The sequence below is a fragment of the Procambarus clarkii genome, chromosome 13 (assembly GCF_040958095.1).
Source record: "Procambarus clarkii isolate CNS0578487 chromosome 13, FALCON_Pclarkii_2.0, whole genome shotgun sequence".
Classification (NCBI taxonomy): Eukaryota; Metazoa; Arthropoda; class Malacostraca; order Decapoda; family Cambaridae; genus Procambarus; species Procambarus clarkii.
In genome coordinates, this window is record NC_091162.1 from 44696215 (window position 1) to 44719950 (window position 23736).

Consider the following 23736-nt stretch of genomic DNA (forward strand, 5'->3'; position numbering starts at 1 on the left):
CTAACACCATGTCCCAGCATGGCTGACCGTAGCACCGTGTCCTAACATGGCGGTCCCCAGCACAGTGTCCCAGCATTACTGACCCTAGCAAAGTTTCCCAGCAAGGCTGTCTCCACCACAGAGTCCCAGCATGGCTTACAATAGCACCACGTCCCAGCATTGCTGACCCTAGCACTGTGTCCCAGCATAGCTGACCGTAGCACCGTGTCTAAGCATGGCTGACCCTAGCACCGTGTCCTAGCATAGCTGACCCTAGCACTGTGTCCCAGCATAACTGAACCTAGCACCGTGTCCCAGCTTGGCTGACCCTATCACCGTGTCCCAGCATGGCTGACCCTAGCGCAGAGTCCCAGCATGCTTGTTACTAGCACAGTGTCCGAGAATGGCTGTTCCCAGCACCGTGTCCAAGCATTGATAACCCTAAAACAGTGTCCCAGCATTGCTGACCCTAGCACCGTGTCCCAGCGTGGCTGACCGTAGCACCGTGTCCTAACATGGCGGTCCCCAGAACAGTGTCCCAGCATAGCTGACTCTAGCACCGTTTCCCAGCGTGGTTGTCCCTAGCACAGTCTCCCAGCATAACTGAACCTAGCACCGTGTCCCAGCATGGCTGTCCCTAGCACAGTGTCCCAGCATAGCTGACTCTAGCACCGTTTCCCAGCGTGGTTGTCCCTAGCACAGTGTCCCAGCATAACTGAACCTAGCATCATGTCCCAGCATGGTTTTCCCTAGCACCGTGTCCCAGCATAGGTATCCCTAGCACAGTGTCCCAGCATGGCTGACCCTAGCACCGTGTCCCAGCATAGTTGTCCCTAGCACAATGTTCCAGCATAGTTGTCCCTAGCACAGTGTCCCAGCATAGTTGTCCCTAGTACAGTGTCCCAGTATAGTTGTCCCTAGCACCGTGTTCCAGCATAGGTATCCCTAGCACAGTGTCCCAGCATAGCTGACCCTAGAGTAACAAACTAGCTGTTGTAGATATGATTCAGAAGGTTCTAGAAACCACGGGTAGAGACCTGACCCCAAGCACAAGGTCGAATCCCCGGGGGGGGGGGGGGGTGGGTGGAGGCTTGGCGGTGAAAATAACTAGGCCTTTGTTCACAATTTCGTATAATGAATTATTCCGATCTGAGGTCACAAGGGTCACCAAAGCACCATATTTTTGGTATTTTCTCAAAGGTCAAATAGCCATTTCGTAAACGGAAATAGCTCTTCCCTAGATGCCTGTGTAATTAACTTCAGTTAAAAGAATTCAACCAATCTGGGTCGTTCAGTACAACAGAGATTAGTTGTTAAACTTAAGCCTTGCTAGTAACTTAGTAAACTAGGCGGAAGAATCCCGATCTGGGCTTCTGGGTAGAGGACCATGTGGGAAGGACAGTGTGGTTCCAGGAGAGGCCCGGGCAGGTGGCCTTAATCATTGGCCCCAAGATCTAGCACTAACATCTAGCTGGTCGCCTCAAGGTAGAGTTGCTGTAAGAGTTTGGTATAGGGAATTAGTTCAACTCATTGCCGGTTCATGTAGGAAGTGTTAAGCCAGGGAGTGCTTTGATTTCTAGATTTTGTTTAGTTTTGAATCAACCCTTTAGCTAGTAAATTGTCTTTTTATTAATTTCCATTTTATGACATTTATTTATATTGTCCCGTACCACGTAGGTAGACTAAGAGGCGGAGTTGAGTTGGGCGCCGATTCTAACACCGAATCAGAATTCATTATCACTTTGATTTTAATTAATTCCACACTTACCGTAAATCCAATTTCATATATTACTAGTGGAGATCAAGCCCCAAGGTTTATTGATTAGCATGACCGATGCAGACCTCGGTCATTGCTCCGTGGTAATGGTCTGGTGGTGGCAGCGCAAGGCGATTCTAGAGTTTTGCTAGAAGTCTGTTTCACGTCATAAGGTTGTAGAATCTTAAGTCGGTCAACGGCATAAGACCACGTGGCATGTGGTCGGCTCAAGTATAGCTCTGGGGGTCCCTTGGTTTGAGAAGTGAATAAGGATTAAGAACAGGGTGCAGGTAAAAGTGGATTAAATAAGAGAAAGAACGAGACCCGTGTTACACTAGCACCGTGTCCCAGCATAGTTGTCCCTAGCACAGTGTCACCGCATAGTTGACCCTAGCCCAGTGTCCCAGCATGGCTGACTCTAGCACCGTATCCCATCATGACTGTCCCTAGCACCGTGTCCTAGCATGGTTGTCCCAAGGACCTTGTCCCAGCATGGCTGACCGTAGCAACGTGTCCCAGCATGGCTGACCCTAGCACCGTGTTCCAGCATTGCTGACCCTAGCACCGTGTTCCAGCATTGCTGACCCTAGCGCAGTGTCCCAGCATGGCTGACACTAAAACAGTGTCTCAGCATGGCTGACCCTAGTACCGTGTCCCAGCATGGCTGACCCTAGTACCGTGTCCCAGCATGGGTGTCCTTAGAATAGTGTCACATCAAAGCTGACCCTAGCACCTTGTCCCAGCATGGCTGACCCCAGCACAGTGTCCCAGCATGGCTGACCCTAACACCGTGTCCCAGCATGGCTGACCCTAAAAAAGTATCCCAGCAAGGCTGTCTCCACCATAGTGTCCCAGTATGTCTGACCCTAGCTCCGTGATCCAACATAGCTGTCCCTAGCACCGTATCCCAGCATGGCTTACCGTAGCACCATGTTCCAGCATTATTAGTCCTAGCACAGTGTCCCAGCGTGGATGACCCCAGCACAGTGTCCTAGCATGGCTGACCTTAGAACCGTTTCCCAGGATTGTTGTCCCAAGCACCGTGTCCCAGCATGGCTGACCCTAGCAACATGTACTAGCATTGTTGTCCCTAACACAGTGTCCCAGCAAGGCTGTCCCTAGAACCGTGGTGTCCCAGCATGGGTGTCCGCAGCACTGTGTTTCAGATTGGCTGACCTTGGCACCGTGTCCAGGCATTGCTGTCCCTAGCACCGTGTCCCAGCATGGTTGATCCTTGCACCGTGTCTCAGCATAGTTGTCCCTAGCACCGTGTCCCAGCATGGCTGTCCACAGCACAGTGTCCCAGCATAGCTAACCCTAGCACAGTGTCCCAGCATGACTGACTCTAGCACCGTGTCCCAGCATGTTTGTCCCTAACACAGTGTCCCAGAATGTCTGAATCTAGCACCGTGTCCCAGCTTGGTTGTCCCTTGCACCGTGTCCCAGCATAGTTGTTCCTAGCACAGTGTCCCAGCATGGCTGACCCTAGCACCGTGTCCACGCATAGTTTTCCCTAGTACAGTGTCCCATCATAGTGGTCCCTAGCACAGTGTCCCAGCATGGCAGACCCTAGCACCGCGTCCCAGCATGACTGTCCCTAGCACCGTGTCCCAGCCTGGTTGTCCTTAGCACCGTGTCCGAGCATGGTTGTCCCAAGCACCGTGTCCCAGCATGGCTGACCGTAGCACCGTGTCCCAGCTTGGCTGACCCTATCACCGTGTCCCAGCATGGCTGACCCAAGCGCAGAGTCCCAGCATGCTTGTTACTAACACAGTGTCCAAGAATGGCTGTTCCCAGCACCGTATCCAAGCATTCATGACCCCTAAAACAGTGTCCCAACATTGCTGACCCCTAACACCGTGTCCCAGCATAGTTGTCTCTAACACCGTTTCCCAGCATTGCTGTCCCTAACACCATGTCCCAGCATGGCTGACCGTAGCACCGTGTCCTAACATGGCGGTCCCCAGCACAGTGTCCCAGCATTACTGACCCTAGCAAAGTTTCCCAGCAAGGCTGTCTCCACCACAGAGTCCCAGCATGGCTTACAATAGCACCACGTCCCAGCATTGCTGACCCTAGCACTGTGTCCCAGCATAGCTGACCGTAGCACCGTGTCTAAGCATGGCTGACCCTAGCACCGTGTCCTAGCATAGCTGACCCTAGCACTGTGTCCCAGCATAACTGAACCTAGCACCGTGTCCCAGCTTGGCTGACCCTATCACCGTGTCCCAGCATGGCTGACCCTAGCGCAGAGTCCCAGCATGCTTGTTACTAGCACAGTGTCCGAGAATGGCTGTTCCCAGCACCGTGTCCAAGCATTGATAACCCTAAAACAGTGTCCCAGCATTGCTGACCCTAGCACCGTGTCCCAGCGTGGCTGACCGTAGCACCGTGTCCTAACATGGCGGTCCCCAGAACAGTGTCCCAGCATAGCTGACTCTAGCACCGTTTCCCAGCGTGGTTGTCCCTAGCACAGTCTCCCAGCATAACTGAACCTAGCACCGTGTCCCAGCATGGCTGTCCCTAGCACAGTGTCCCAGCATAGCTGACTCTAGCACCGTTTCCCAGCGTGGTTGTCCCTAGCACAGTGTCCCAGCATAACTGAACCTAGCATCATGTCCCAGCATGGTTTTCCCTAGCACCGTGTCCCAGCATAGGTATCCCTAGCACAGTGTCCCAGCATGGCTGACCCTAGCACCGTGTCCCAGCATAGTTGTCCCTAGCACAATGTTCCAGCATAGTTGTCCCTAGCACAGTGTCCCAGCATAGTTGTCCCTAGTACAGTGTCCCAGTATAGTTGTCCCTAGCACCGTGTTCCAGCATAGGTATCCCTAGCACAGTGTCCCAGCATAGCTGACCCTAGAGTAACAAACTAGCTGTTGTAGATATGATTCAGAAGGTTCTAGAAACCACGGGTAGAGACCTGACCCCAAGCACAAGGTCGAATCCCCGGGGGGGGGGGGGGTGGAGGCTTGGCGGTGAAAATAACTAGGCCTTTGTTCACAATTTCGTATAATGAATTATTCCGATCTGAGGTCACAAGGGTCACCAAAGCACCATATTTTTGGTATTTTCTCAAAGGTCAAATAGCCATTTCGTAAACGGAAATAGCTCTTCCCTAGATGCCTGTGTAATTAACTTCAGTTAAAAGAATTCAACCAATCTGGGTCGTTCAGTACAACAGAGATTAGTTGTTAAACTTAAGCCTTGCTAGTAACTTAGTAAACTAGGCGGAAGAATCCCGATCTGGGCTTCTGGGTAGAGGACCATGTGGGAAGGACAGTGTGGTTCCAGGAGAGGCCCGGGCAGGTGGCCTTAATCATTGGCCCCAAGATCTAGCACTAACATCTAGCTGGTCGCCTCAAGGTAGAGTTGCTGTAAGAGTTTGGTATAGGGAATTAGTTCAACTCATTGCCGGTTCATGTAGGAAGTGTTAAGCCAGGGAGTGCTTTGATTTCTAGATTTTGTTTAGTTTTGAATCAACCCTTTAGCTAGTAAATTGTCTTTTTATTAATTTCCATTTTATGACATTTATTTATATTGTCCCGTACCACGTAGGTAGACTAAGAGGCGGAGTTGAGTTGGGCGCCGATTCTAACACCGAATCAGAATTCATTATCACTTTGATTTTAATTAATTCCACACTTACCGTAAATCCAATTTCATATATTACTAGTGGAGATCAAGCCCCAAGGTTTATTGATTAGCATGACCGATGCAGACCTCGGTCATTGCTCCGTGGTAATGGTCTGGTGGTGGCAGCGCAAGGCGATTCTAGAGTTTTGCTAGAAGTCTGTTTCACGTCATAAGGTTGTAGAATCTTAAGTCGGTCAACGGCATAAGACCACGTGGCATGTGGTCGGCTCAAGTATAGCTCTGGGGGTCCCTTGGTTTGAGAAGTGAATAAGGATTAAGAACAGGGTGCAGGTAAAAGTGGATTAAATAAGAGAAAGAACGAGACCCGTGTTACACTAGCACCGTGTCCCAGCATAGTTGTCCCTAGCACAGTGTCACCGCATAGTTGACCCTAGCCCAGTGTCCCAGCATGGCTGACTCTAGCACCGTATCCCATCATGACTGTCCCTAGCACCGTGTCCTAGCATGGTTGTCCCAAGGACCTTGTCCCAGCATGGCTGACCGTAGCAACGTGTCCCAGCATGGCTGACCCTAGCACCGTGTTCCAGCATTGCTGACCCTAGCACCGTGTTCCAGCATTGCTGACCCTAGCGCAGTGTCCCAGCATGGCTGACACTAAAACAGTGTCTCAGCATGGCTGACCCTAGTACCGTGTCCCAGCATGGCTGACCCTAGTACCGTGTCCCAGCATGGGTGTCCTTAGAATAGTGTCACATCAAAGCTGACCCTAGCACCTTGTCCCAGCATGGCTGACCCCAGCACAGTGTCCCAGCATGGCTGACCCTAACACCGTGTCCCAGCATGGCTGACCCTAAAAAAGTATCCCAGCAAGGCTGTCTCCACCATAGTGTCCCAGTATGTCTGACCCTAGCTCCGTGATCCAACATAGCTGTCCCTAGCACCGTATCCCAGCATGGCTTACCGTAGCACCATGTTCCAGCATTGTTAGTCCTAGCACAGTGTCCCAGCGTGGATGACCCCAGCACAGTGTCCTAGCATGGCTGACCTTAGAACCGTTTCCCAGGATTGTTGTCCCAAGCACCGTGTCCCAGCATGGCTGACCCTAGCAACATGTACTAGCATTGTTGTCCCTAACACAGTGTCCCAGCAAGGCTGTCCCTAGAACCGTGGTGTCCCAGCATGGGTGTCCGCAGCACTGTGTTTCAGATTGGCTGACCTTGGCACCGTGTCCAGGCATTGCTGTCCCTAGCACCGTGTCCCAGCATGGTTGATCCTTGCACCGTGTCTCAGCATAGTTGTCCCTAGCACCGTGTCCCAGCATGGCTGTCCACAGCACAGTGTCCCAGCATAGCTAACCCTAGCACAGTGTCCCAGCATGACTGACTCTAGCACCGTGTCCCAGCATGTTTGTCCCTAACACAGTGTCCCAGAATGTCTGAATCTAGCACCGTGTCCCAGCTTGGTTGTCCCTTGCACCGTGTCCCAGCATAGTTGTTCCTAGCACAGTGTCCCAGCATGGCTGACCCTAGCACCGTGTCCACGCATAGTTTTCCCTAGTACAGTGTCCCATCATAGTGGTCCCTAGCACAGTGTCCCAGCATGGCAGACCCTAGCACCGCGTCCCAGCATGACTGTCCCTAGCACCGTGTCCCAGCCTGGTTGTCCTTAGCACCGTGTCCGAGCATGGTTGTCCCAAGCACCGTGTCCCAGCATGGCTGACCGTAGCACCGTGTCCCAGCTTGGCTGACCCTATCACCGTGTCCCAGCATGGCTGACCCAAGCGCAGAGTCCCAGCATGCTTGTTACTAACACAGTGTCCAAGAATGGCTGTTCCCAGCACCGTATCCAAGCATTCATGACCCCTAAAACAGTGTCCCAACATTGCTGACCCCTAACACCGTGTCCCAGCATAGTTGTCTCTAACACCGTTTCCCAGCATTGCTGTCCCTAACACCATGTCCCAGCATGGCTGACCGTAGCACCGTGTCCTAACATGGCGGTCCCCAGCACAGTGTCCCAGCATTACTGACCCTAGCAAAGTTTCCCAGCAAGGCTGTCTCCACCACAGAGTCCCAGCATGGCTTACAATAGCACCACGTCCCAGCATTGCTGACCCTAGCACTGTGTCCCAGCATGGCTGACCCTAGCACCGTGTCTAAGCATGGCTGACCCTAACACCGTGTCCTAGCATAGCTGACCCTAGCAATGTGTCCCAGCATAACTGAACCTAGCACCGTGTCCCAGTTTGGCTGACACTATCACCGTGTCCCAGCATGGCTGACCCTAGCGCAGAGTCCCAGCATGCTTGTTACTAGCACAGTGTCCGAGAATGGCTGTTCCCAGCACCGTGTCCAAGCATTGATGACCCTAAAACAGTGTCCCAGCATTGCTGACCCTAGCACCGTGTCCCAGCGTGGCTGACCGTAGCACCGTGTCCTAACATGGCGGTCCCCAGCACAGTGTCCCAGCATAGTTGACTCTAGCACCGTTTCCCAGCGTGGTTGTCCCTAGCACAGTCTCCCAGCATAACTGAACCTAGCACCGTGTCCCAGCATGGCTGTCCCTAGCACAGTGTCCCAGCATAGCTGACTCTAGCACCGTTTCCCAGCGTGGTTGTCCCTAGCACAGTGTCCCAGCATAACTGAACCTAGCATCATGTCCCAGCATAGTTGTCCCTAGCACCGTGTTCCAGCATAGGTATCCCTAGCACAGAGTCCCAGCATAGCTGACCCTAGAGTAACAAACTAGCTGTTGTAGATATGATTCAGAAGGTTCTAGAAACCACGGGTAGAGACCTGACCCCAAGCACAAGGTCGAATCCCCGGGGGGGGGGGGGAGGCTTGGCGGTGAAAATAACAAGGCCTTTGTTCACAATTTCGTATAATGAATTATTCCGACCTGAGGTCACAAGGGTCACCAAAGCACCATATTTTTGGTATTTTCTCAAAGGTCAAATAGCCATTTCGTAAACGGAAATAGCTCTTCCCTAGATGCCTGTGTAATTAACTTCAGTTAAAAGAATTCAACCAATCTGGGTCGTTCAGTACAACAGAGATTAGTTGTTAAACTTAAGCCTTGCTAGTAACTTAGTAAACTAGGCGGAAGAATCCCGATCTGGGCTTCTGGGTAGAGGACCATGTGGGAAGGACAGTGTGGTTCCAGGAGCGGCCCGGGCAGGTGGCCTTAATCATTGGCCCCAAGATCTAGCACTAACATCTAGCTGGTCGCCTCAAGGTAGAGTTGCTGTAAGAGTTTGGTATAGGGAATTAGTTCAACTCATTGCCGGTTCATGTAGGAAGTGTTAAGCCAGGGAGTGCTTTGATTTCTAGATTTTGTTTAGTTTTGAATCAACCCTTTAGCTAGTAAATTGTCTTTTTATTAATTTCCATTTTATGACATTTATTTATATTGTCCCGTACCACGTAGGTAGACTAAGAGGCGGAGTTGAGTTGGGCGCCGATTCTAACACCGAATCAGAATTCATTATCACTTTAATTTTAATTAATTCCACACTTACCGTAAATCCAATTTCATATATTACTAGTGGGGATCAAGCCCCAAGGTTTATTGATTAGCATGACCGATGCAGACCTCGGTCATTGCTCCGTGGTAATGGTCTGGTGGTGGCAGCGCAAGGCGATTCTAGAGTTTTGCTAGAAGTCTGTTTCACGTCATAAGGTTGTAGAATCTTAAGTCGGTCAACGGCATAAGACCACGTGGCATGTGGTCGGCTGAAGTATAGCTCTGGGGGTCCCTTGGTTTGAGAAGTGAATAATGATTAAGAACAGGGTGCAGGTAAAAGTGGATTAAATAAGAGAAAGAACGAGACCCGTGTTACACTAGCACCGTGTCCCAGCATAGTTGTCCCTAGCACAGTGTCACCGCATAGTTGACCCTAGCACAGTGTCCCAGCATGGCTGACTCTAGCACCGTATCCCATCATGACTGTCCCTAGCACTGTGTCCTAGCATGGTTGTCCCAAGCACCTTGTCCCAGCATGGCTGACCGTAGCAACGTGTCCCAGCATGGCTGACCTTAGCACCGTGTTCCAGCATTGCTGACCCTAGCACCGTGTTCCAGCATTGCTGACCCTAGCGCAGTGACCCAGCATGGCTGACCCTAACACCGTGTCCAAGCATGGCTGTCCCTAGCACAGTGTCCCAACATTACTGACCCAAGCACCGTGTCTCAGCATGGCTTACCCTAGCACCATGTTCCAGCATTATAGGTCCTAGCACAGTGTCCCAGCATAGATGACCCCAGCACAGTGTCCCAGCATGACTGACCCTAGCACCGTTTCCCAGCATTGTTGTCCGTAGCACCGTGTCCTAGCATGGTTGACCCTAGCAACGTGTCCCAGCATTGTTGTCCCTAACACAGTGTCCCAGCAAGGCTGTCCCTAGAACCGTGGTTCCCAGCATGGGTGTCCGCTGCACTGTGTTTCAGATTGGCTGCCCCTAGCACCGTGTCCAGGCATTGCTGTCTCTAGCACTGCGTCCCAGCATGGCTGACCCTAACACCATGTTCCAGCATGGCTGTCCACAGCACAGTGTCCCAGCATAGCTAACCCTAGCACCGTGTCCCAACATGGTTGTCCCTAGCACAGTGTTTCAACATGGCTGACTCTAGCATCGTGTCCCAGCATGGTTGTCCCTAACACAGTGTCCTAGCAAGGCTGAATCTAGCACCATGTCCCAGCTTGGTTGTCCCTAGCACCGTGTCCCAGCATGGATGTCCCTTGCACCGTGTCCCAGCATAGTTGTCCCTAGCACAGTGTCCCAGCATGGCTGACCCTAGCACCGTGTCCCAGCATAGTTGTCCCTAGCACAGTGTCCCATCATAGTTGTCCCTAGCACAGTGTCCCATCATAGTTGTCCCTAGCACAGTGTCCCAGCATGGCTGACCCTATCTTGAGATGATTTCGGGGTTATAGTGTCCCCGCGGCCCGGTCCTCGACCAGGCCTCCACCCCCAGGAAGCAGCCTGTGACAGTTGACTAACTCCCAGGTACCTATTTACTGCTAGGTAACAGGGGCATTCAGGGTGAAAGAATCTTTGCCCATTTGTTTCTGCCTCGTGCGGGAATCGAACCCGCGCCACAGAATTACGAGTCCTGCGCGCTATCCACCAGTTTACGAGGCCCCGATACTGTGTCGGGGCCTCGGGATCCCTAGCACCGTGTCCCAGCATAGTTGTCCCTAGCACCGTGTCCCAGCCTAGTTGTCCCTAGCACAGTGTCCCATCATAGTTGTCCCTAGCACCGCGTCCCCGCATGACTGTCCCTAGCACCGTGTCCCAGCATGGTTGTCCCTAGCACCGTGTCCCAGCATGGTTGTCCCAAGCTCCGTGTCCCAGCATGGCTGACCGTAGCACCGTGTCCCAGCTTGGCTGACCCTAGCACCGTGTCCCAGCATGGCTGACAGTAGCGCAGAGTCCCAGCATTCTTGTTACTAGCACAGTGTCCGAGAATGGCTGTTCCCAGCACCGTGTCCGTGAAAATTTTCTAGGTGGTTATAAGGGGTTATCTCCCCTTACTCTTCTGTTTTCCAGAGATGCGAGGTTCAGCTCCTTTAGCCTATCCTCGTAGCTCATTCCTCTCAGTTCCGGGACTAGCCTGGTGGCATACCGCTGAATCTTCTCTAGCTTTGTCTTGTGTTTAACTAGGTATGGGCTCCAGGCTGGAGCTGCATACTCCAGGATTGGTCTTACATAAGCGGTATACAGGGTTCAGAAAGATTCCTTACACAAGTTTCTAAAGGCAGTTCTTATGTTGGCCAGTCAAGCATATGCCGCTGATGATATTCTTTTGATGTGGGCCTCTTGGGACAGGTTCGGTGTGATATCAACCCCCCAAATCTTTCTCTCTATTTGACTCTTGCAGGATTTCACCTCCCAGATGATACCTTGTGTTCAGCCTCCTGCTCCTTTCGCCTAATTTCATCACCTTACACTTTCCTGAGTTGAACTTTAACAGCCATTTTCTAGAACATTCCTCCAGTTTATCCAGGTCATCCTGTAGTGTCTGTCTATCTTCATCCGTCTTGATTCTTCTCATAATTTTTGCATCATCAGCGAACATTGAGAGTAATGAGTCTATACCCTCCGGAAGATCGTTTACATATATTAGCAACAGGATGTGTCCAAGTACTGAGCCCAGTGGGACTCCACTGGTAACATCTCGCCACTCTGATGTCTCCCCCTCACTATTACTCGGTGTTTCCTGTTGCTTAAGTACTCCCTTATCCACTGCAGCACCTTCCCATTTACTCCTGCCTGTTGCTCCAACTTTTTTAACAGCCTTTTATGGGGTACTGTGTCAAAGGCTTTTTGACAGTCCAGGAAAATGCATTTGGCCCACCCTTCTCTTTCCTGCATAATTTTTGTTGCCTGGTCATAAAATTCTATTAAACCTGTGAGGCACGATTTTCCATCCCTGAACCCATGTTGGTGGGTCGTTACAAAGTTATTTCCCTCCAGATGCTCTACGAGCCTTTTCCTCACGATCTTCTCCATTACCTTGCATTGTATACAAGTTAAGGGAACTGGCCTGTAGTTCAGTGCCTCTTGCCTGTCACCCTTCTTGTATATTGGGACCACGTTAGCTGTCTTCCAACGTTCTGGTAAGTCTCCTGTTTCCAGTGACCTGTTATACACCATATAGAGTGGCACACTTAGTGCTTCTGCGCCTTCCTTTAGCATCCATGGTGAGATTCTGTCAGGCCCAACAGCCTTTGTCACATCTAGCTCCAGCAGACACCTTTTGACCTCATCACTGGTGAGGTCAAATTCCTTCAAGGTAGTTTGGTTTGCCGCCTCCTCACTTAGTGCAGGGGTTTCTCCTTGTTCTATTGTGAAGTCCTCCTGGAATCTCTTGTCGAGTTCTTCACACACTTCCTTGTCATTCTCTGTGTATCTGTTCTCCCCTTTTCGCAGCTTCATCACTTGTTCCTTCACTGCTGTTTTCCTCCTGATGTGGCTGTGGAGCAGCTTTGGTTGGGTCTTGGCTTTACTCGCGATGTCATATTCAAATTGTCTCTCTGCTTCCCTCCTCACTCTGAGGTAATCATTTCTGGCCCTCTGGTATCTCTCCCTGCTCTCTGCTGTTCTGTTATGTCTGTAGTTTCTCCATGTTCTTTTACTCAGTTGTTTCGCTACCTTGCTTTCCTGGTTGAACCATGGGTTTTTCTGTTGTTTTTCGTTTTTCTCCTTTTGGATGGGGATAAACCTGTCTACAGCTTCCTGGCACTTCTGGGTGACAAAATCCATCATGACCTACACATTCTTGTCTCTAAGTTCAGTTTCCCATGGTATTCCCCTGAGGAAGTTCCTCATCTCGTCATATTTTCCTCTTCAGTAATTCAGTCTTTTTCCCCTCTGATCCCATGGTTGGATAGGTTATCCCTACCTCCACCAAGTACTCAAAGGTCAGTACACTGTGGTCACTCATTCCTATGGGGGCTTCAACTTTGACTTCCCTTATTTCCGACTCATTCAGGGTGAATATCAAGTCGAGTCTAGCTGGTTCATCATTGCCTCTCACTCTTGTGGGTTCCTTGACATGCTGGCTCAGAAAATTCCTTGTTGCCACTTCCAAGAGTTTAGCTCTCCACGTATCTGCACCTCCATGTGGGTCCCCATTCTCCCAGTCTATCTTTCCATGGTTGAAATCCCCTATGATTAAGAGTCTTGAGCCATTCCTGCAGGCAACTGAAGCTGTTCTTTCTATTATATTAATGGTTGCCATGTTGTTCCTATCAAACTCCTGTCTAGGTCTTCTGTCATTTAGGGGAGGGTTGTAAATGACTGCCACTATTATCTTTGGTCCACCCATTGTTATAGATCCTGTTATGTAATCTCTGAATCCGTCACAGCCCTGAATTTCCATCTCATCAAAACTCCAGTCCTTCATTATCAGCAGGGCCACTCCTCCACCTCCTCTCCCTTCCCTCTCTTTCCTTACTCTATAGTAGTAAGGAAAGAGAGTAGTAAGGATAATGTGTTTCCTTTGGAAACACAGCATCTGTTATGACTCCTGACAATTTTGTTTACGTAAGTCCTATTACATCAGGGTTTTCTTCTTGCGCTCTTTCTGCCAGTTCACTTGCTTTATTGGTAATCCCATCAATGTTTGAGTACATTACCTTGAAGCTCACGTTCTTATATCCAATTTCACCCTCACTCTCCACAAGTGTAGGAAGTTGTTCCATGGTCATTGCTACCTGGGTAGGCTCATCCTCCTGTGAGGTAGCTGCCAGGGGTTCAGGGGGAGGTGGAGTGGGGGGATGGTGGGCTTAGGCCTTCCTCAGGCCTGCTTGGAGCAGGAAGAATTCCTGGGGGTGAGGGGGGCAGTGATTGCTTGGGGAAAGGGCACGCCCTCCTGCGGTGTCGTTGACAGGGGTTTGGGGGGAGGTGGAGTGGGGGATACAGGGCTTAGGTCTTGCTCAGGCCTGCTTGGGACAGGAAGAAGACCAGGGGCTGGGAAAGCAGGGGATACTTGGGGTAAGGGGAGGGGGGAGGATTTGGGTTTCATTGTACATTTCATTGATGGGCATTGTCCAGGGACAAGGAAGGGTTTGTGCTGGGGGATAGGGGGGCCCTATTGGGTGGTGGGCTGGGGTGTTGCATTCCCCCCTGGGGTTCCTGGGTTGCTGGATTGGGGTTCCCAACTCCCCTCTGGGATTGTTGGGGTGGAGGCTGAGGATCCCTGGCTCCCTTCCTTCTCCTTGCGCCTTTTCCTTGCATCTGCTGCCCTTACTATCTCGTCTCTGGTCATGTCCCTCTGAACATATACCTCCTTGTAGTTCCTTGCATACCTCAGTTTGCTCTTCTTTACTAGGATGTCCTCTTTGATATCCTCGCTCTTGAATACTACCTTGATCAATCTTTTTGTCTCTGTTGTACTGGCCAATCCGGAAAAACAGTTCTATGTCTCGTTCCGCCCCTTCCATTCCTATCTCCTTTAATATCCCTGCCACTGCAGCTTTGTCTTTAGTCTTCGATTCCTCCCTTGTGGAGCCTTCTTGTTCCTTCGCACCTACCACTACTACAGCTCTTTTCCTTTCCATTAGCTGGCTTGTGCATTTAGCTGCCTCCTGTGAGGTTACTGCTTTCATTACAACTTCCTAGACTGTGGACATTGCTCCTGGGCTCTTCAGCATTTCAGCAAAGGTTGGGCCAATTGTAGGGGTCCCTACCATTGCTACATCTCCTGGTACCTGGGGGTTGGTCCCCTCAGCCAGAGTCTGATGAGGGCCTGTTTTTAGGCTTTTTATCTCCGCTTGCGCTGCACTTAGTTCTATCTGCAGCTTACACATAGTTTCCCTCAGGTCCTTCAATTCCCCACTGACTTCCTTCCATGCCTTAGCAATCATCTCCATGTTTGGCTCGTCCAGTCCCTCTCCTCCAGCTTCATTCTGTTGTCTTACCATGCTGCTTGACGTGTGTGTGTGTGTGTGTGTGTGTGTGTGTGTGTGTGTGTGTGTGTGTGTGTGTGTGTGTGTGTGTGTGTGTGTGTGTTTATTGTGGGGGTGGCACGGTGGAGGGTGGGGTTAACTGGTGGAGGGAGGGAGGGAGAGGGAGTGAAAGGGAGAAGGGGAGTGAAGGGGAGTGAAAGGGAGTGAGGGAGAGCGAGGGAGAGGGAGAGCGAGGGAGAGAGGAAGAGAGGGAAATAGGCAGAGCGAGGGAGAGAGGAAGGAGGACAATCAGGTGGGTGAGGGATGGCAGGTCAGTCCCAGGGGTGAGGGGTGAGGTTGGCAGTAGGCTGGTTTGTGCGTGTGTGTGTATTTACATTGGCTTGTTATGGTGAGGGGGAGGGGGGGTGGGGCTAGTCAGTGGCGGTGTAATGTAGCATACAGGTATCAGAAACTAGTACCAAGCTGAGGCTCTCGAGCTACTTTTTTGTATTTTAGCTTCAGTTGAAAGCTAATTACTATATAAAAAAACACTGTACACCTTCTATGACTGACTTTGAGAGGCACTCACCTCCGAGTAAGCATCCCACAGCACAATTAGGTGATTTATGAAGTGGTGTCCGCCTTAATTGTTGACGTCCCCGTCAGAGGTCCTCCCACGTGGTGGTCCACGTTCTTCCCTTCTCTTCCCGCTGTCCGTAACACCGTTTCCCAGCATGGCTGTCCCTAACACCGTGTCCCAGCATAGCTAACCCTAGCACCGTGTCCTAGCATAGCTGACTCCAGCACAGTGTCCCAGCATGGCTGACCCTAACACCGTGTCCCAGTATGGCTATCCTCAGCAAAGTGTCCCAGCGTTACTGACCCTAGCAAAGTTTCCCAGCAAGGCTGTCACTAGCACTGCGTCCCAGCAAGGCTGACCCTAGCACTGTGTCCCAGCATGGCTGACCCTAGCACTGTGTCCCAGCATGGCTGACCCTAGCACCGTGTCCCAGCATGGCTGACCCTAGCACTGCGTCCCAGCATGGCTGACCCTAGCACTGTGTCCCAGCATGGCTGACCCTAGCACCGTGTCCCAGCATGGTTGTCCCTAACACCGTGTCCAAGCATGGCTGATCCTAGCACCGTGTTCCAGCATGGCTGTCCCTGGCACCGTGTTCCAGCATGATTGTCCCTAGCACAGTGTCCCAGCATGTCTGTTCCTAGCACAGTGGTGTCCCAGCATGACTGACCCTAGCACTGTGTCCCAGCATGGCTGACCCTAGCACCGTGTCCCGGCATGGTTGTCCTTAGTACAGTGTCCCAGTATGTCTGTCCCTAGCACCGTGTCCCAGCACAGCTGTCCGGTGCACAGAGTCCCAGATTGTCTGACCCTAGCACTGTGTCCCAGCATGGCTGTCCATAGGACCGTGTCCCAGAATGGCTGACCCTAGCACCGTGTCCCCAGCATGGCTGACCCTAGCACCGTGTTCAAGCATTGTTTTCCGTAGCACAGTGTCCCAGCATGGCTGACCCTAGCACCGTGTTCCAGCATGGCTGACCCTGGCACCATGTTCCAGCATGGTTGTCCCTAGCACAGTGTCCAAGCATAGCTGACCCCAGCACAGTGTCCCAGCATGGCTGTCCTGGTTGATAACTGGTTGATACCTGGTTGATGGGGTTCTGGGAGTTCTTCTACTCCCCAAGCCCGGCCCGAGGCCAGGCTTGACTTGTGAGAGTTTGATCCACTAGGCTGTTGCTTGGAGCGGCCCGCAGGGCCATATACCCACCACAGCCCGGTTGGTCCGGCACTCCTTGGAGGAATAAATCTAGTTTCCTCTTGAAAATGTCCACGGTTGTTCCGGCAATATTTCTTCTTAATATCAGCTTGAAGTTTTTCAATGTCTTCAGCCGAGATAATTTTCTTTCTGATATTTGTGTCATCTGCAAAGGATGATACGAATCTGTGACTTGTATTTTTGTCTATATCTGATATGAGAATAAGGAAAAGCAGCGGTGCAAGGAATGTACCCTGAGGTACAGAGCTTTTAACTGCACTTGAACTAGATTTTATATGGTTGACCGTTACTCGCTGAGTCCTGTTTGACAGAAAACTGAGTATCCAGCGTCCTACTTTACCGGTTATTCCCATTGACTTCATTTTGTGTGCTATCACGCCATGGTCACATTTATCGAAAGCCTTTGCGAAGTCCGTGTATATCACATCAGCATTCTGTTTTTCTTCTAATGCCTCAGTGACTTTGTCGTAGTGCTCAAGTAGCTGTGAGAGGCACGATCTTCCCGCTCGAAATCCATGTTGGCCTGGGTTGTGAAGGTCATTGGTCTCCATGAAATTGGTGACCTGACTCCTAATCACTCTCTCAAATACTTTTATGATGTGCGATGTTAGTGCAACTGGTCTATAATTCTTTGCCAATGCTTTGCTCCCTCCCTTGTGTAGAGGGGCTATGTCTGCTACTTTAAGTGCATCTGGTATCTCCCCCATGTCCAAGCTCTTCCTCCACACTATACTGAGTGTCTGTGCTACCGGCACTTTGCATTTCTACTTAAATATTGAATTCCGTGAGTCTGGACCTGGGGCCGAGTGCATGGGCAATTTTTCAATTTCTCTTTCAAAATTTAGTGCGTTCGTGTTGATATCAGTTATATTTAAAGGGGTTTCCCTAGCACCGTATCCCAGCATGGGTGTCCTTAGAATAGTGTCACATCAAAGCTGACCCTAGCACCGTGTCCCAGCATGGTTGACCGGTGCACTGTGTCCCAGCATGGCTGACCGGTGCACTGTGTCCCAGGATGGCTGTCCCCAGCATAGTGTCCCTGCATAGCTGACCCTAGTACCGTTTCCCAGCAGGGCTCTCCCTACCACTGTGTCCCAGCATGGCTGACCTTAGCACTGTGTCCCAGCATAGCTGTCCCTAGAACAGTGTCCCAGCATGGCTGTCTCTAGCACCGTGTCCCAGCATGGCTGACCTTAGCACTGTGTCCCAGCATGGCTGACCCTAGCACTGTGTCCCAGCATGGTTGACCTTAGCACTGTGTCCCAGCATGGCTGTCCCTAGAACAGTGTCCCAGCATGGCTGTCCCTAGCACCGTGTCCCAGCATGGCTGACCTTAGCACTGTGTCCCAGCATGGCTGAACCTAGCACTGTGTCCCAGCATAACTGTCCCTAGAACAGTGTCCCATCATGGCTGTCCCTAGCACCGTGTCCCAGCATAGCTGACCCTAGCACCGTGTCCTAGCATGGTTGTCCCTAACACGGTGTCCCAGCATGACTGTCCCTAGCACAGTGTCCCTAGCTTGGCTGTCCCAAGCACCGTGGTGTCCCAGGATGGCTAACCCTAGCACTGTGGTGTCCCAGGATGGCTAACTCTAGCACCGTGTCCCAGCATGGCTGACGCTAGCACCGTGTTCCAGCATGGCTGTCTCTAGCACAGTGTCCCAGTATGGCTGACCCTAGCACGGTGTCCCAGGGTGGCTGATTCTAGCACCGTGTCCCAGCATGGCTGTCCCTAGCCCCGTGTCCCAGCATAGTTTTCCCCAACATTGTGTCCCAGCATGGCTGACCCTAGCACCATGTTCCAGTATGGCTGAACCTAGCACCGAGTCCCAGCAGGGCTGACCCTAGCACCGTGTTCCAGCATGGCTGTCCCCAGCACAGTGTCCCAGCATGGCTGACCCTAGCACCGTTTCCCAGCATGGTTGTCCCTAGCACAGTGTCCCAGCATGGCTGTCCCTAGCACCCTGTCCCAGCATTGTTGCCCCCTAGCACAGTGTCCCAGCATAGGCTGACCCTAGCACCGTGTCCCAGCATGGCTCACCCTTGCACCGTGGTGACCCAGTATGGCTATCCCTAGCACCGTGGTGTCCAAGTATGGCTGTCCCTAGCACCGTGGTGTCCCAGTATGGCTGTTCCTACCACCGTGGTATCCAAGTATGGCTGTCCCTAGCACCGTGGTGTCCCAGTATGGCTGTCCTGAGCTCCGTGTCCCAGCGTGGCTGTCCCTAGCACCGTGTCCCAGGATGGCTGACCCTAGCACCGTGTCCCAGCATGGCTGTCCCTAGCACCGAGTCCCAGCATGGCTGTCCCTAGCACCGTGTCCCAGCATGGCTATCCCTATCACCGTGTCCCAGCATGGCTCTCCCTAGCACCGTGTCCTAGCATAGCTGTCCCCAACACAGTCTCCCAGATTGGCTGACCCTAGCACCGTGTCCTAACATGGCAGACCCTAGCACCGTGTCCCAGCATGGCTGTCCCTAGCACCGTGTCCCAGCATAGTTGTCCCTAGCACTGTGTCCCAGCATGGCTGAACCTAGCACCATGTTCCAGCATGGTTTTCCCTAGCACATTGTCCCAGCATGGCTGACCCTAGCACCGTGTCCCAGCGTGGCTGTCCCTAGCACCGTGTCCCAGATTGGCTTACCCTAGCTCCGTGTCCCAGCATGGCTGATCCTAGCACCGTGTCCCAGCATGGCTGTCCCTAGCCCCGTGTCCCAGCACATGTTCCCCAGCACCGTGTCCCAGCATGGCTGACCCAAGCACCGTGTTCCAGCATGGCTGTCTCTTGCACAGTGTCCCAGCATGGCTGAACCTAGCACCATGTTCCAGCATGGTTGTCCCTAGCACATTGTCCCAGCATGGCTGACCCCAGCACCGTGTCCCAGCATGGCTGACCCTAGTACCGTGTTCCAGCATGGCTGAACCTAGCACCGTGTCCCAGCATGGCTGACCCTAGCACCGTTTCCCTGCATGGTTGTCCCTAGCACAGTGTCCAAGCATAGCTGACCCCAGCACAGTGTCCCAGCATGGCTGTACTGGTTGATAACTGGTTGATACCTGGTTGATGGGGTTCTGGAAGTTCTTCTACTCCCCAAGCCCGGCCCGAGGCCAGGCTTGACTTGTGAGAGTTTGATCCACTAGGCTGTTGCTTGGAGCGGCCCGCAGGGCCACATGCCCACCACAGCCCGGTTGGTCCGGCACTCCTTGGAGGAATAAATCTAGTTTCCTCTTGAAAATGTCCACGGTTGTTCCGGCAATATTTCTTATGCTTGCTGGGAGGGTGTTGAACAACCGTGGACCTCTGATGTTTATACATTGTTCTCTGATTGTGCCTATGGCACCTCTGCTCTTAACTGGTTCTATTCTGCATTTTCTTCCATATCGTTCACTCCAGTACGTTGTTATTTTACTGTATAGATTTGGTACTTGACCCTCCAGTATCTTCCAGGTGTACATTATTTGATATCTCTTTCGTCTCCTTTCTAGTGAATACATTTGGAGGGCTTTGAGACGATCCCAATAATTTAGGTGCTTTATCTCGTCTATGCGTGCCGTATATGTTCTCTGTATTCCCTCTATTTCAGCAATCTCTCCTGCTCTGAAGGGGGAAGTGAGTACTGAGCAGTACTCAAGACGGGACAACACAAGTGACTTGAAGAGTACAACCATTGTGATGGGATCCCTGGATTTGTAAGTTCTCGTAATCCGTCCTATCATTTTTCTGGCTGTCGCAATATTTGCTTGATTATGCTCCTTAAACGTTAGGTCGTCAGACATTATTATTCTCAAATCCTTTACATGCTGTTTTCCTACTATGGGTACATTTGATTGTGTTTTATACCCTGTATTACGTTTAAGGTCCTCATTTTTACCGTACCTGAGTACCTGGAATTTATCACTGTTAAACATCATGTTATTTTCTGATGCCCAGTCGAAAACTTTATTAATATCAGCTTGAAGTTTTTCAATGTCTTCAGCCGAGATAATTTTCTTTCTGATATTTGTGTCATCTGCAAAGGATGATACGAATCTGTGACTTGTATTTTTGTCTATATCTGATATGAGAATAAGGAAAAGCAGCGGTGCAAGGACTGTACCCTGAGGTACAGAGCTTTTAACTGCACTTGAACTAGATTTTATATGGTTGACCGTTACTCGCTGAGTCCTGTTTGACAGAAAACTGAGTATCCAGCGTCCTACTTTACCGGTTATTCCCATTGACTTCATTTTGTGTGCTATCACGCCATGGTCACATTTATCGAAAGCCTTTGCGAAGTCCGTGTATATCACATCAGCATTCTGTTTTTCTTCTAATGCCTCAGTGACTTTGTCGTAGTGCTCAAGTAGCTGTGAGAGGCACGATCTTCCCGCTCGAAATCCATGTTGGCCTGGGTTGTGAAGGTCATTGGTCTCCATGAAATTGGTGACCTGACTCCTAATCACTCTCTCAAATACTTTTATGATGTGCGATGTTAGTGCAACTGGTCTATAATTCTTTGCCAATGCTTTGCTCCCTCCCTTGTGTAGAGGGGCTATGTCTGCTACTTTAAGTGCATCTGGTATCTCCCCCATGTCCAAGCTCTTCCTCCACACTATACTGAGTGCCTGTGCTACCGGCACTTTGCATTTCTACTTAAATATTGAATTCCGTGAGTCTGGACCTGGGGCCGAGTGCATGGGCATTTTTTCCATTTCTCTTTCAAAATTTAGTGCGTTCGTGTTGATATCAGTTATATTTAAAGGGGTTTCCCTAGCACCGTATCCCAGCATGGGTGTCCTTAGAATAGTGTCACATCAAAGCTGACCCTAGCACCGTGTCCCAGCATGGCTGACCGGTGCACTGTGTCCCAGCATGGCTGACCGGTGCACTGTGTTCCAGGATGGCTGTCCCCAGCATAGTGTCCCTGCATAGCTGACCCTAGTACCGTTTCCCAGCAGGGCTCTCCCTACCACTGTGTCCCAGCATGGCTGACCTTAGCACTGTGTCCCTAGAACAGTGTCCCAGCATGGCTGTCCCTAGCACCGTGTCCCAGCATGGCTGACCTTAGCACTGTGTCCCAGCATGGCTGACCCTTGCACTGTGTCCCAGCATGGCTGACCTTAGCACTGTGTCCCAGCATGGCTGTCCCTAGAACAGTGTCCCAGCATGGCTGTCCCTAGCACCGTGTCCCAGCATGGCTGACCTTAGCACTGTGTCCCAGCATGGCTGACCCTTGCACTGTGTCCCAGCATGGCTGACCCTAGCACTGTGTCCCAGCATAACTCTCCCAAGAACAGTGTCCCAGCATGGCTGTCCCTAGCACAGTGTCCCAGCATAGCTGACCCTAGCACCGTGTTCCATCATGGTTGTCCCTAACAGGGTGTCCCAGCATGACTGTCCCTAGCACAGTGTCCCCAGCTTGGCTGTCCCTAGCACCGTGTCCCAGCGTTGTTGTCTCTAGCACAGTGTCCCAGCATGGCTGTCCCTAGCACCGTGTCCCAGCATGGCTGACCCTAGCACTGTGTTCCAGCATGGCTGTCTCTAGCACAGTGTCCCAGCATGGCTGACCCTAGCACGGTGTCCCAGGGTGGCTGATCCTAGCACCGTGTCCCAGCATGGCTGTCCCTAGCCCCGTGTCCCAGCATAGTTTTCCCCAACATTGTGTCCCAGCATGGCTGACCCTAGCACCATGTTCCAGCATGGCTGAACCTAGCACCGAGTCCCAGCAGGGCTGACCCTAGCACCGTGTTCCAGCATGGCTGTCCCTAGCACAGTGTCCCAGCATGGCTGACCCTAGCACCGTTTCGCAGCATGGTTGTCCCTAGCACAGTGTCCCAGCATGGCTGTCCCTAGCACCGTGTCCCAGCATTGTTGCCCCCTAACACAGTGTCCCAGCATAGGCTGACCCTAGCACCGTGTCCCAGCATGGCTCACCCTTGCACCGTGGTGTCCCAGTATGGCTATCCCTAGCACCGTGGTGTCCAAGTATGGCTGTCCCTAGCACCGTGGTACTCACCTAATTGTGCTTGCGGGGGTTGAGCTTTGGCTCTTTGGTCCCGCCTCTCAACTGTCAATCAACTGGTGTACAGATTCCTGAGCCTAATGGGCTCTATCATATCTACATTTGAAACTGTGTATGGAGTCAGCCTCCACCACATCACTTCCTAGTGCATTCCATTTATTAACTACTCTGACACTGAAAAAATTCTTTCTAACGTCTCTGTGGCTCATCTGGGTACTAAGTTTCCACCTGTGTCCCCTTATTCGTGTCCCACCCGTGCTGAAGAGTTTGTCTTTGTCCACCCTGTCAATTCCCCTGAGAATTTTGTAGGTGGTTATCATGTCTCCCCTTACTCTTCTGTTTTCCAGGGATGTGAGGTATATCTCCTTTAGCCTTTCCTCGTAGCTCAATCCTCTCAGTTCCGGGACGAGCCTGGTGGCATACCGCTGAATCTTCTCTAACTTTTTTCTTGTGTTTAACTAGGTATGGACTCCAGGCTGGAGCTGCATACTCCAGGATTGGTCTTACATAAGTGGTATACAGGGTTCTGAAAGATTCCTTACACAAGTTTCTGAAGGCAGTTCTTATGTTGGCCAGTCTAGCATATGCCGCTGATGATATTCTTTTGATGTGGGCCTCTGGGGACAGGTTCGGTGTGATATCAACCCCCAGATCCTTCTCTCTATTTGATTCTTGCAGGATTTCCCCTCCCAGATGATACCTTGTGTTCAGCCTCCTGCTTCCTTCGCCTAATTTCATCACCTTACACTTTCCAGAGTTGAACCTCAGCAGCCATTTTCTAGACCTTTCCTCCAGTTTATCCCGGTCATCCTGTAGTCTCTGTCTATCTTCATCCGTCTTGATTCTTCTCATAATTTTTGCATCATCAGCAAACATCGAGAGGAATGAGTCTATGCCCTCTGGAAGATCGTTCACATATATTAGAAACAGGATGGGTCCAAGTACTGAGCCCTGTGGGACTCCGCTGGTGACATCTCGCCACTCTGATGTCTTCCCCCTCACCGTTACTCGCTGTTTCCTGTTGCCTAAGTACTCCCTTATCCACTGGAGCACCTTCCCTTTTACTCCTGCCTGTTGCTCCAACTTTTTTAACAGCCTTTTATGGGGTACTGTGTCAAAGGCTTTTTGGCAATCCTGGAAAATGCAGTCGGCCCACCCTTCTCTTTCCTGCCTAATTTTCGTTGCCTGGTCATAAAATTCTATTAAACCTGTGAG